Source organism: Myzus persicae, unplaced genomic scaffold, assembly GCF_001856785.1.
Source record: "Myzus persicae strain clone G006 unplaced genomic scaffold, MPER_G0061.0, whole genome shotgun sequence".
Taxonomy (NCBI): Eukaryota; Metazoa; Arthropoda; class Insecta; order Hemiptera; family Aphididae; genus Myzus; species Myzus persicae.
In genome coordinates this window covers 384,934-399,049 of record NW_019100471.1, presented here as the reverse complement: position 1 = coordinate 399,049, position 14,116 = coordinate 384,934, and positions in this window count along the sequence as shown.

Genomic DNA, 14,116 nt, shown 5'->3' with positions numbered 1-14,116 from the left:
ACCGACCATCGTTTGAGGGATTCGAATAAAAAAAATAAAAAATTCAATACGATTTAAGTCCTTGTAAAGAGATCAATTTTTATTTTCAATATTTAAATTCCTCTCTAATGTTTCAAAAACATCAAAACTGCATCAGCAATGTGGAATTTACTTTGCGTTTGTACAGTGTCGTGTTGATTAGACTCTTGTGAGGTTGTCAATTTTAGATTTTTTTGAGTACAATTTTTTCGATATTTTCACCACTCAACAGAATCGAGATCTATTGGAGATTATTTTTAGGAATATCGTGCGGTTTGATATAACTTACTTTAGCGGTAGTTACTGTCGATTTGCCAGTACATCAAATACATAATATATTAGCTATTTGCAGAAGTCTGAAAGCGACGATTCAAATAACGACCGGGTCTGAGCGGAACTCGTGACGGTTTACGACGGATAAATAAGACACGCGTGTCGATCGACCAAATAAACAGATACGAAAAAAACACGTGAAAAAAAACGCTAAAAAAAAAACCTAACTGCGATATCACGAGCGTTCGAATCTAAACCGAAAAAAGGTTCGGTGCGGGATCTCACGACACGGACGCGGTGACATCCTCGTTACACGACGTTACGTTGTAGACCCATTAATCCGTTCTAATAAATATAGTTACCATAGGTACTGTATAAGCGACTTTGGAAGAAAAAAAAGCGTCCTATAAAACATTTCTGCTCAAGTCGGTGCGTGCGACGTTTTTTTTTTTTTTTTTACGTCTCCTTTTTTCTTTACGGTCTCGTCGTTAATGTTTTTCCGGTAGATACGTCCTGCAGCATCAGAGCTACCCCTACGCCTCGCCATAGGTACCTTTTCATTTCAGTTGGACCGTACACGGTGACGACGCGTACATTTATCTCCACCTCTCGAGCGTATGATTCTATGCGTGCGCACCGCGCTTGTGTCAAAGTGGGACCGTCACTTGCCCAGCGTGATACCTACTCTTTTATTTTTGTACGTTTTTTCTAAGGAGATTACGACAAAAGAATATTATACAAGTACATATATATATACACACACACCTAGATATTATACACACACATGGGGGATAAACCCCGTCGTATTGTGCGTGTGTGTGCGTGTGTGTGCGCGTGTGTGTACACTATTTAAGCGCGCAGCATCCGCCGCAGAGCCTAATGTATCAATTGACCTAGCTGTAGGGGATGTAAAAGTCTGACGGGCGTTTGTTTTGTCGGTTAACAGGCGATTCGGAAAGAAAAACACTCACGCACGATGCACCGGGGGTCGTGACTGGAACATTTTTTTTTTATCTATATCGGTCTGTCCGTCTCCCACTCTCCCTTTCTCTCACTCTCTTCAATTATATATCATTATACTGTTTTGATTGTGGAACTGTACAAATATTTTATGAGACTACCACGAAATATTGTTTTCGGTTCTTATACTATATGAGTAGGTACTAGGATTTTGATGCTATATAGGATTTTCAGATCAGTCCCTCTCTCAGATACGTATAAAATAAACCCCATAATAAACAATAATATCAACTCATGAACAGCACTTGTTTCTGTTATTCCAAAGCAAATATAAAAAAAACACCGGACAAGTCGCTTTGCTGGACAATAATAGTTTCCAGTGTAGGTCACTGTAATCAAGGATCTTTCATTATTTTGAATCACAACAAAAACAAAATTGATTTCGTCGAAAACACGAAACAAATACACATAATTATACAACCGATCTACTAAATATTATTACTATGTGGTTTGAAACTTGTGGAGTATTATTTGGTTGACTTCACAGAGATTGAGCTGCGACATCGGAGAAACCCATTTGACGGATAATTTAAAACCATCTAATCTCCGGTAATACACAATAGGTGCGTAGAGATAATGACGTATACGGAGGGGGGAAAACCCTCTGGTATGAGTCGGGCTGACAAAGTTTGCAAAAGCTCAGTCCATTCGGTTGATATAATAGCAGAGGTCTACAAATCTATAATGTTGGGTTTCGTCTGGCCTATATATATTACTACGTCGGAGGCGTGCGCGGAAAACCATAAAATAATACCCGTATATTTATAAAATAGTGGTGAGCGTTATCACTTACCCGTTATTTTTCTCTTGCAGTGTATAGGTACTTATAATGCAATCGTTACGATGCCAGTTTAAGGTTGTTAAGTACTTGTAAGTGTAATGTGTATACATATGTATATAATATATGATATATGATGGCGTTTTTCACTCGTTTCACTATCATTGCGGACAAGAGATTTCTATATATATACTGTATATATTATGTACATACATGCACGAGGCTGTTAAAGTTAATTACAGCGTCATATATTATTATATGTCCATTATGTATGTATATAATATATATATATAGGTACACGAAATATTATTTCTGACAAAACAATATCTTTACGCCAAGCCCATATCATAGCGGATGCACATAGTATGAGGAGTACAGAAAATATTATTTGGAAATGTACAATATATATTTCATGGCGTACCTACATGCTAATATCGTATTATTATTTGCTGTATTACTGAGTTATGGAAATCAAGTGTCTTTATTATTATTGTCCGATTCGAACGATCTACAAGGAGAGTACGGCGCCGGCGATCGGTTTTTAATCTTGTGAATATAACTGCAAATCGACCATAAATTCTTATGACATTCTCTACTCGAGTAGTTGAATAACATAATTAACAGTAAGTCTTATTTCATAACTCGTTCGACGACAGACATTTACCGAATTAAAATACGTCCTACCTATAAATATGACTATAATAAAACACCTATGACAAATTATTATTTTTAAATCGCAATTGTTACTCGTCACTGTTTGACGGACGTCAAAATATCTCATCGTTCAAAAAAATGATCTTATATAATTTAATATTTAATGGCTGTAATAATAATGCCATAATATTATAACATTAAATAATATATTATGTCCATCTCGCTTTCGGTTTCTACAGATCTCACATGGCGTTTCAAGTTTAAAACAATATATTAAATTGTTATAAGCGTTTGAGATGTATCCTACGACAAAAAAAAAAACACCGTTTCGTGCCGAGGAATGTCGTCTCCGCATATTACTATTATGTCGTCCATCCGTCAATCATACAACAAAATATCATAAACGATTACGCGTCACGCAAACAAAATGAACGGTAGGTACAAAATAAAATATGTTTTCGCAATTTAGTGCCATATATTTTATAACAATGATGGATCTTCCGTGATGGGAACGTGTCATTCGTTATTCGAAAGGGTTTAGAAACCATCTGGACTTGTATATAATATGTATCAGGGATCAGCAATTAATTTCTATTGGAGTCCGGGTGATTGAAATAGGTCCAGAAACAAATTGTTTGCATTATTATTTGTGTAATAGTATAATATGAAGACAAGAAAATTGTGAGGTATGTTGACAGTCCAGTTTTCTGCCTTCCAGCCAGCCTTCGGCCAGTTCCCGAACGTTGATATATTATATATCATGATATACATTATAATTATTTCACACTCGGTACTATGTGATCGTGATCATTGTAATATCGAAAATACTGAATGCAAAGGAAAACACTAAATTTTAAAATATATGAATAACATATTTTATATTACGTGTTTGGTTATTTTCGATTAAAATAATATTGTGTTTTCTTTAATTTATACATTCGACAACAAAGCGTTTAACCATTTAACGCGGTTTTCACTGACATTAATTACACTATTACAGTACCTAGTTAGTACGTAACTATACAGTTTGATGTATTATAATTGATTGTAAATTCTTTGTGTCGTAAGACAGTTGTGTATTATTCTGTACCTACTAATAATTAATGAGACAACAATTAATCATTGTATTGAACTAGATTTTCCTTGAAAAACTATAAATAAAAAAGGAAAAGTGGTAGCAAAAGTATAATATTATTTTCTTCGGTATAAAACACATTCAATTGATTAAAAAAGATCTCGTGGACCTAAATGACTGTTCAAAATTTGCAAAGATAACTTAATTCTTCCTCATAGAAAATCACTCTAAACCCCCGAATCCTGGGACTAGTTATTATACATAACATATAAGGAATCTCCCAAAATAATTACATCATGACCCCGCAATCCACATACTGTAAATACGAGCTTAAGGCGGTAACTGCCTAAGTCTATGGCCTGTAAGTGCGTATAAATACGGTAATAGCAACCAGAACACAATGAATTATAATATAATATCAAATCAAGACAAATTATTGTCCCGCGAGATTTTGAAAATCGAAAAAACCTCAACATAAGCATACATAATATCAACGGTCAGCAATCTTTTTGGACTCGGCCGGGGCCACATTGAAAAACTTAAAAGCTTCGCTGGCCGCGTCGGACAAAAATTTAAATCTTTCAGTCTTGTTATATTTAAAAAAAACCAATGTTCGTATGTAATAATCGCTGAGGCCGCCGGTTGCCGACCACTGTAGCCTAATACTATACGTCGTATATAAGTACACGAAACGAGGAGGCGATGACAAAAATGCGCTTGCAAGACTAAGAAGATCAAAAAAAAAAAAATTATACAACGATGACTGCAGTATAGGTATAGTCAGCAGCACACCGCCACGTAAGTATAAGTTCCTTTCCAGGTCAGCAGAGATCCGGTGGTCCTCGTCGACTAGGGGGTATTTACGCTTGTCAATATATTATATACATATAGTATGGGAGAACGACTTTATTTATTCTAATACGACTTACAAGTACGAATATAGGTACAGAGAACGGGGCGGCAAAGAGACGATATTATTCTTTTCTCTCGCGCCGCCACCGCTTCGAGTTCTTTGTACGCGCCTATATAATAGTATAATAATATAATATAATATATATATATGTATATATATATATGTGAGTGCGGTACATATTGTGCGGGTACGTGCGACATGCGGTTAGGTCAGGTTCGAACCAGAGTCGGTAGCCCGGCTGTGTCGGCACAATCACCCGCGCGCTGCAGCAGCAACAGCAGGCTGTGGAGACGTGGAAAAATCGTTATCACCTTAATTATTGTCGCACGGGCATAAATTTACCGGTCGTCTTTCTTTTGTCGGCTCGTCCTTTTGATGTCCCGCTTCGTACATTTTTTAAGAGTTTCGAGACTCGGTACGAATATTCGTTTTTATGTACAGGTACATAATAATATGTATAACACGAGGTAAAGAGAGTAATAATATATAACATTATGTAATAAGTAAAGTTAAACACACCGTACAAATATAGCTACTGTTGTAGGTTAACGGTATAGGTCACGTGAGGGTAACGAAGTCTGCATAATATTATTATTTTGGAATTTCTCTACACGCAGATTAGTTTCCATCGCGATGATGATATTGTCGGCGTACGCATTGTTTAAATCGCTTAAAAAATTATATATTATTACTATAATATAGTTGTTTTAATATAGGTAAACGGCCAAAGACGATGAGCTTCATAGCTGGTCATCACTTGCTGGATTGTTATTAATATGCTGCGAATTTCCTATGTTTGACAGCCCAAAACCTTCTTGCCGATCAAAAATGCTAATCAGACCATCCTCAATGTTGGGTCTTCGGAACGTTGTACTACTTGTACTCACGTATATTGCAACTATTACAATCACTCGAATAAATTATGGAATATATTTCTTGCTCAACAAAAAACTAAAATATCAATTTGCAGAAACTGGTAGAAGTATTTACGACTATCATAATAAATTGTTTATATTTAAAGTTTAAGTCATATTTAAATTAAGTAGGTGCTATTTCCATCGCAATTTAAGTATAATATTATTTGCTATCAATACATTTTGTTATTTAATATAATTCATAATATTAAATATATCATTGTTTAAATATTTAAGTTCACACCGTAACCAACGGTAACCTGCAGATATTATAATCACGGTATATTTGAGTAATTGGTCCTTAATATATAGCTTTATAGTAATTATGAATTTGACGAAGCAAAAAATATAGTTAATAAACAAAAACCACGGAAGGAAAAAAAAGTAGAACAAAACTGAAAGTTTTGGTTAAAGTTGAAAAAGAATACCGGAAGAAAAAGTCAGGACGAAAATAACAACCAAATAATATGGTATTAATTTCACACAATATGAAAAGTAATTCGAAGTTTGATATCCAAGCCCACCACCAAACATCAATATTGATAACTTGGACATATTTAACATTAACAAATAATTACCACTTTAATTGTACTATTATAGGAACAATGTAATATAGACATATAGTATATATAATATATTTATGGTAAGTGTACATTTTCTAATAAAATATTGTATTTTAAATTTAAAAAAAAAATCAATTTATTACGTAGTGTCGCAGTTGAAATCGTGAGTAATATTATGAAGGCATAAATCCTAAAGTATGTTGGGTATAATAATAATGATATCAGTTTGGTCTCATAAACCGCTTAAACAATATGGGTATAGTCTTGTTGTTCAAGATCACTAATCTAACTATCTTATGGGTTTGAGTTGAGATAATCTGTAAAGGAATTTTCCATGAAATTAAGTATGCAGACTTAAATTTAGCGATGAATAAACCATTTTTTTTTTTAAATAATAATATTAGTAATATTTCTTTCAAGATTCTTGAGGACATATTGTGTAATATGTTATCAGCTGGGTTCCCACTTTTTCACCAGGACTAAGACTACCTTTATGAGTCATTCCACTCACAGATTTATATTATTTTAATGGATCTAAAAGTCGTCGTCGGGTTTTTAATAGCCTTGGCGATTTAAAATGAAATTTTGACGAGATGAGTGTAAAAGTTTGAACTTTGAAAAATAAGATTTTACCTACTCTCTTATTATTAGTTACAAAAGGCAACTTATAGTTTTCTTAGTTTTCAATTAGGAAGTCGAAAATTTGTTTAGTGTCGATTTATCGATTACACTGAATAATGCACAAAAACAGTCATCAAATTATGTTATACTGCGCGTATCATTGGGTCGAATATGCGTTTTAAACAATTCCTCTTTGTGCGCAGCAAATCGCTGTATTCAAATGGGCGTCAATAAAACGCATTATTATCAGACATAATATTATATTATCAAACGTCGCGTATGTTATAATAGTACCTACGCATTATTTGAAATGCAAGCGGTAAGGTTAAACCTACAAATAATTGTCTGCGGTATACACGGCGTGGTATATTATATACCTATTCATTGTTTTCAAACTCGTAAGCAGACACGACCGTACGGTATAAAAGTAGGTCTGCATAGAAAATTAAGACACGTGTATACATGTATAATATACCTACACACACAATACGAGTGTGTATGATATGTAAATGGCTTATATTTTTTTTTTGTGACGTATATGACTATTAAAAAACGTATTCCTCTCGGAAGAATGCTATTGTCACATTATAATATTTGGGTACCTGTAGTAGTAGTATACCACCATAATGTTATAATGTCGTCATCAAAACTAATGACTCTATTTTACCTCTAAAACCCACACTTATGTACGGGTTTTATACGTTATAACTACATTTGTATAATATATAGGTATGTAAGGCGTGTGTATATAGATAAATGCAAGTATATATAACAGTGTATATGATCGATTGTCGAAACGCGAAAATAATACATACCTACACAGTATAGTTATCCATACGGCCATACCTGCATGTAGTGCAGAGTTTATAAAACACCGAAAATTGCCACCACGGTTTAGCTGGTACCCATGTATGATATTGTGCTATTTGGTATACAGGGTGTTACAAACAGAAAGATAATATGATAGAGAAAAAAATAAAAATTCCATATTGTCCATAGTTAAACGAAAAACGACGACGATTGTGTGGATGTAGTAAATAACTTAAGATCTACTTGTGTCTGAAAATGTCCGAAAATAATATTGATTTTGAAAAAAGTTATTAAACGTTCCAAATTTAATAACATAATAAACATATTGATAATTTTAATCCAATTGTAAAAATAATCTAATTTACTTAAATGAACGTTTATGCCATTGACATAATATGTTTTTTTGTAAAAAGTAGATTTACAATTTGGCTGTTTTGAATTTCTTCAAATGGAACTTTATTAAATTTAAATATTTTGTTTTCTGTATTGAAAATATAAATATAAAACTGTGTACTGCACTATTGTGGCTTCAATAAATTATATATATATAATAGTTTTAAATATTGATCGGGACAAAAGTCATTTCATATTTTGTCATGTCATTCTGTTACACCTTGTATTATAGCTACTGCAGCAGATAACAATAATAGTTATAACTAATAAGTCATTTCCGCTCGAATCACAATAGTAGTTATTTATGCAATTGTAAAGTGGTGCACATTTTGTGGTTCGTAAAATGTACGAAAACCTATACGGTTGTAAAAATTCGCAGATACTCAGGTTAGGTATTCGTTTACTCTGGTCGACAGGCATTTAATGTCATCACCGTGTCTCTCTTTGACACTCCGAATTAACGTAGAAAACACCAATTCCCTCCCTCTCCTCACTTCCACCATTTCAGTGGGTACAATATAAATAATAACAATCATCATTATTAATATCAAAAATGTAGGTACAGTGTAATCTCTTCTAACGGACATATCTAAATAGCGGACACCTCCAAGTAGCAAGCGTTTTCTTAGTACCAACTTCAAACTTTCTACAAAACTGAACCCTCTGAATAGCGGACGATTTTTCGACCACCTAGTGAGAAGTTAGAAGTTTCAAATGTTTCAATGTATACAGCAGAAACGATTTACAGCAGGCTTACAGCAATTTATACGACAGTAGTTTTTTTTTCAATATTTGTTTTGCTCTAAGAAGAGGGTAAGTACTTGTATGTTTTATTATGACTGTATATTGTATATATTATACAGTGACACTTTAGTACTTTACTCATTTTTTTTTGTTACTTTTATTTTCAAATTCGGTTTGGCAATTATTAAGATAAATACAAAGTTAAACCTAAGACCCCATTCTTGATTCAAATAAGTACAGAGCAAAGTAAATTCTTACAATTTCTTACACGCTGATCATCGCTAGTCGGAGAGACAGATACTGATGGTGCAGTTTTCAGTGAATATAATCAATGATTAAAAATATCGTTTCAAAAATATCGAAAGGTATATTATTATATAACATTTTATGTGCGCAACTTAATTTGAAGTACCTACGTAATAGTAGTATGTATTATTGTTTAACAGGTACACCTGTCGTGCATAATATCTTAGTCGTTCGCGAAAAAATGGGAAAAATTAAAATATTAAAAGCCGTATGTATTTTATTATGATATCGTGTATATAACAGAACATACAATACAATGATACAACAAAAATATGTGGATCGTGCCATCGTCTGCATTCGTTAACATAATAAATACGACGACGTTTATGCATACTAATTATTTATTGTGCACCGAAATCGTTTAATATCTGCTCGCGGTTGGTATAGGTACACTAAATATTATGATACAGCTGATTTACCGTAAAATAAAATAGTAAATAATCATACGGTGTGGGCGCCACGGGAATAAGATTGAAAACAGAGTACGACTATTTATGTTTAGACCTATTCCCGCGACCTACCCTGGATATAACCACACGCTATACAATATATTATACTTATACGAGTTATATATAATATTTACCGGGTGATTCAAATGTTATTGACCAGTCATTAATGTAAAAAGTATAATTGACGTTAGTGAAAATATTTTTATTTGAAGTTTAGATGAGCGGAGTAGTGAACTAACATATTTTTGCGGGCTAACCGCTTAGCACTCAGCTCCGATATGCTTTAAATAGGTACCTACTTATAACTCATAAACTGCTCGTCCTAAGTTCGTTTCTTATGAACCGAAATACTTAGGATAATATTCTGCTCTGGAGTATGAAATTAAAACTGTACATTGTTGTTAAACAAAATTAAAAGTATTGAATAATTTTGTTTTTAAAAACTATAATCTATAACTTTTTTTTATCAAAAACATTTATACTTTTTAAATATACTGAGTGTTCAGTGATAAAACAATGGACCTGTATATACCTACGAGCTATAATGTATATTATACATACACTAGTTGCGTGCGTGGGATTAGAAGTCGACCTTTTTTTTCATCGTCACAAACGTCCGAATTGTAAAATAATTCAATTAATATCGGGACTGTAATTTATTGTTTGCGATAAATAATATGCCAATCGCATTATTATATTATATTAATTTAACGTGCAAATAAAACAAAATATTCTATACATAATATTATGTAGTAAATTAGATATTTTTATATTTAATATTAGTTGAGCGCATGACGTGAGGGTCGACTCCGAAGAATCGTACTAATGTCTATAAAACAATTATTCACCACATAATATTGTGAAGGTATTACATGCAGCTATATAATGATTGATGATTTAATTCTGTTTATTTTTTTTTTTGCCACTAACGTATTTTAAGCGCCTATAGCTGGTAGGTACTTTGCTCTGTATCACCTGTAATTATTTCAAATTCACTTTACTCGTTTAAAAAATATGCAAGCACACTAACATCAAAAATGTTCACGTCACGCGTACCTGTAGTTCATATTATTATTTTTTCTTTCTATTTTTACTTTATTCTTCGAGAAGATAATGGGATCCACTGAAATATTCGTTCTCCACGAGTCGCCAATTTTATTATTTGAAATACAAATTAATTAAACTGTTAATACGATTATTAAATGATAATTACATTTTAGTTACAATAACAGCTTTGCTGCATACCTATAAAATATGTCAATATAAATAAAAACGCATTATTTTATTATTATATTTATTTATGATATAATATATGAAATTTTTTTTTTATTTTAGAAGTTTAAAATCAGTATTAGACAACACAATAGGTAAAATAGATGACTGACATAACACTATATACATAAGATAAAAAATGAAGCACAAGATGAGGGAAATCATCCAGCGATGGTAAATTATCAATGATCACTAAATCATAATCGGATTAATTTAACAATGCCATCAATGAAGTAATCTTATCAATTTGTTATAATATGTCTGTTTTGTTATTGTATAGAGTACCTATTGCCAAAGTGTAATTTATTTTTTCGAGAATCTCGAAACATAGTATTAAAAAGTTTTAATTCTAATGCGGTAATATACTAATATAAACTATTATAACGTCATGTATCTCATCACTGCCGAGATGAACGCGAGTATATATCACAATATATTATATGGGTACCTATACCTACTTACCTAAAATATACGCCTATAACACACAGATACCACGCTTACCCGTATAGTGGTAATTTGCCGCGTCGATAGTACGACACGTATACCTATAAATATCATGGTTAATTACTATTCCGGGTCTTAGCCGAGTTTAGCAGCTCTGCGACGGTGGTATGAAGAAAAAAAAAGTATGACACGCTTATGAATTCTACGCGCCTCGTCAGACAAATGTCAAGTCGGTTTTTTTCGTACAAATATTTCGAGATTTCCCATCCAGTTTCTACCTCGCGGCTTTGACTCGCCATCACAATGTATACGAGAGTAACATACCTACCTATATAATATTACGACGACGTGTATTATGTTTATTATAATCGCGGTGGACACGATGATATTATTGTCGAAAAAATAAATGACACATTGACACGTATAATGCTGATTGTCCACGACATTATATTATCAATCGGGATTTCGACTCGTTTTGCAGATCATAGCGACGACCAATAATAAATTATGAAAGTATATTATATTGAAGTATACCTACCTATTTATAAACTACCTACATGTACAGAACTAGTAGAAACTGGGTGGGTGAGTTGATTCCTGAGACTTAATTTATAATGTTTACTATTTGATTCCCGAATTTATTTGAGAGATGTACGAGTTTATTAACAGCTGCACACATACCTATGCATAGATGATTTCTGAATTTCAGTCAAATAGCGTTACTCAGCAGACACGACGTGGAGGTTGGCCGACAAGTCTTCCAACTTTATTTATAAAGTTATTATAATACATTTTTAGGTTATATTTTAATTTATCACGACTATATTTCAAAGTAGGCTAAACTTTATTGAGTTAACTATTAAATATTGTCAATCATTATCATGTAGTTGGCTTTTTTTCATGTTATTTAGGGGACTACAACTATTGAGTGGAAGGCGAGAAAGTCGTAGCTTTCAAAAATTGGCATCTGCCAATGAAGTATGGTTATAATATTTGCGAGCATCATCATTCTCCTCATAAATATTTATTTTTCATCATATTACACTGCAGATATACAACAAAAAATTGAATCAACTCATACATTTACCGCTGAATTGCTCCGGAATCAATTCACCTGTCTGGATTTAAGTAAACACGTACGTGAGAATCGCAGCTCGTCGAACATATACCCACTGCAAGGTATACATATACCTAGTCAATTGTTGTACCATTAGTTTTCGATTAGCAAGTTGTATACTGTAACGTATTATATTTATAGACAACATACGATCTGTATTTACTAGTCGTCGTTGAATTGTGGATTCATTGTGAAAAAGTATTTCGTTGACAACAGCTGATAGTAAAAAATATTTGCTTTTTGAGACTTAATTTGAATATTAGAAAACAGGCGGACCACTATATTATGACGTAGTCTTTTCGTTTTTCCGCGTGTCGATTTCACGGAGAAATGAAAATATTTACAAATGTGTTGACCCATAATATATTGTTACATAATGTATAAATATGCATTATAATAAAACAGATAAAATAAGTTCGTCATCGAGTTCGTACACCATATTATAATAAATCAACGAAAAACTATACCGAAATATTAAGTAGGTACAAGAACCCGGAATCAATTTTTAAATCAACGGCAAACGGAGGGTACCCCACCCTCCGGTCTTACAAAATGTACAATAATATTATACATTTATGACTGTCTGCAATGATATTAAAAATGTTTGTAACTAAAGTCGGGGGGCCAACTTCGCGCATGTATGTCGAAAGAATTATTAGTGTTATATAATATTATTATTATGTGCTAACCGCAGAACTCACCCCCGCGGAGGACGCCGAAAACAGGTGAATACGAATTCACTACTACGATTTAAGGACTTTGGACGCGTGTTTTGACACCCCTACCACAAAGCTCCGTCGGGAAAACGTTGAGGCCACGAAAGTTTTTCCCATCAAAACTCGTTTCGAACGCGTCTCGTCTTCAATTTTTTTATTTATAATATAATATTGTGTGCTAGATAATGTACAGATATATGTTTTTTTTATCGTCGTTTTGAAACATTCTGAGAAAACCTAGTGTTTATTTTTGTATACGACTACGACGACGTCGACGGCGGACGTGTATTATTTTTTTAACTTTTTTCAACCGTCTATAGGTTATATTGGATTGATTGACAGACAACAATCGACGACGACGACGAGCAAGGTGACATTCAACCTCGTGTGTGTCCGTGACTGGGTTTCTCATTTGCTCGTTTCAAAAACGTCGGGGACTACGTCACACACTCGCATACACACGTACGCACTCGCGCAGCACGCACACACGCACACACACACACACACACACACGCACGCACACACAGACGCGCAAGGCACAAAAGAAAACTATGTCGCCGCACTACTCCCACGTGGTGAAACTTTGCGCAGACAATACGGTTCTCGTCGCCCGTGTGCAGCCCGCGCTGCAAGTCCAATAATACGCGGCGACAGAGGTTTGTTTTTCAACAGCGTTCGAAAATATTAATATACCTAACATGATATAGGTGCCTATGGGTAGGCGTTATGGCATAATATTATTTCGTTCGAGTTTTTGGCAGACGCGCCCGGCGCGAAAACGAATGATTCTAGTACAAAGTGCGACGGCGACTATAATATATCACAAGCAAGCGTGTCCAATCAAAATATAAACGTTCCGTCGTTGTCGTCGGTTTTTATTGTCATTTTTTCCTATAAGCTATTTCTAATTTCTACTGACGTAGGTATGTAATAAATAATGATAGTATAATGTACTCCGTGGCAGCAGAACGTAGTAAAGAAACAACACGTTTACGCTCAGCGTCGTCGTCGTCGTCGTCGTCGACAGAGTAATAAT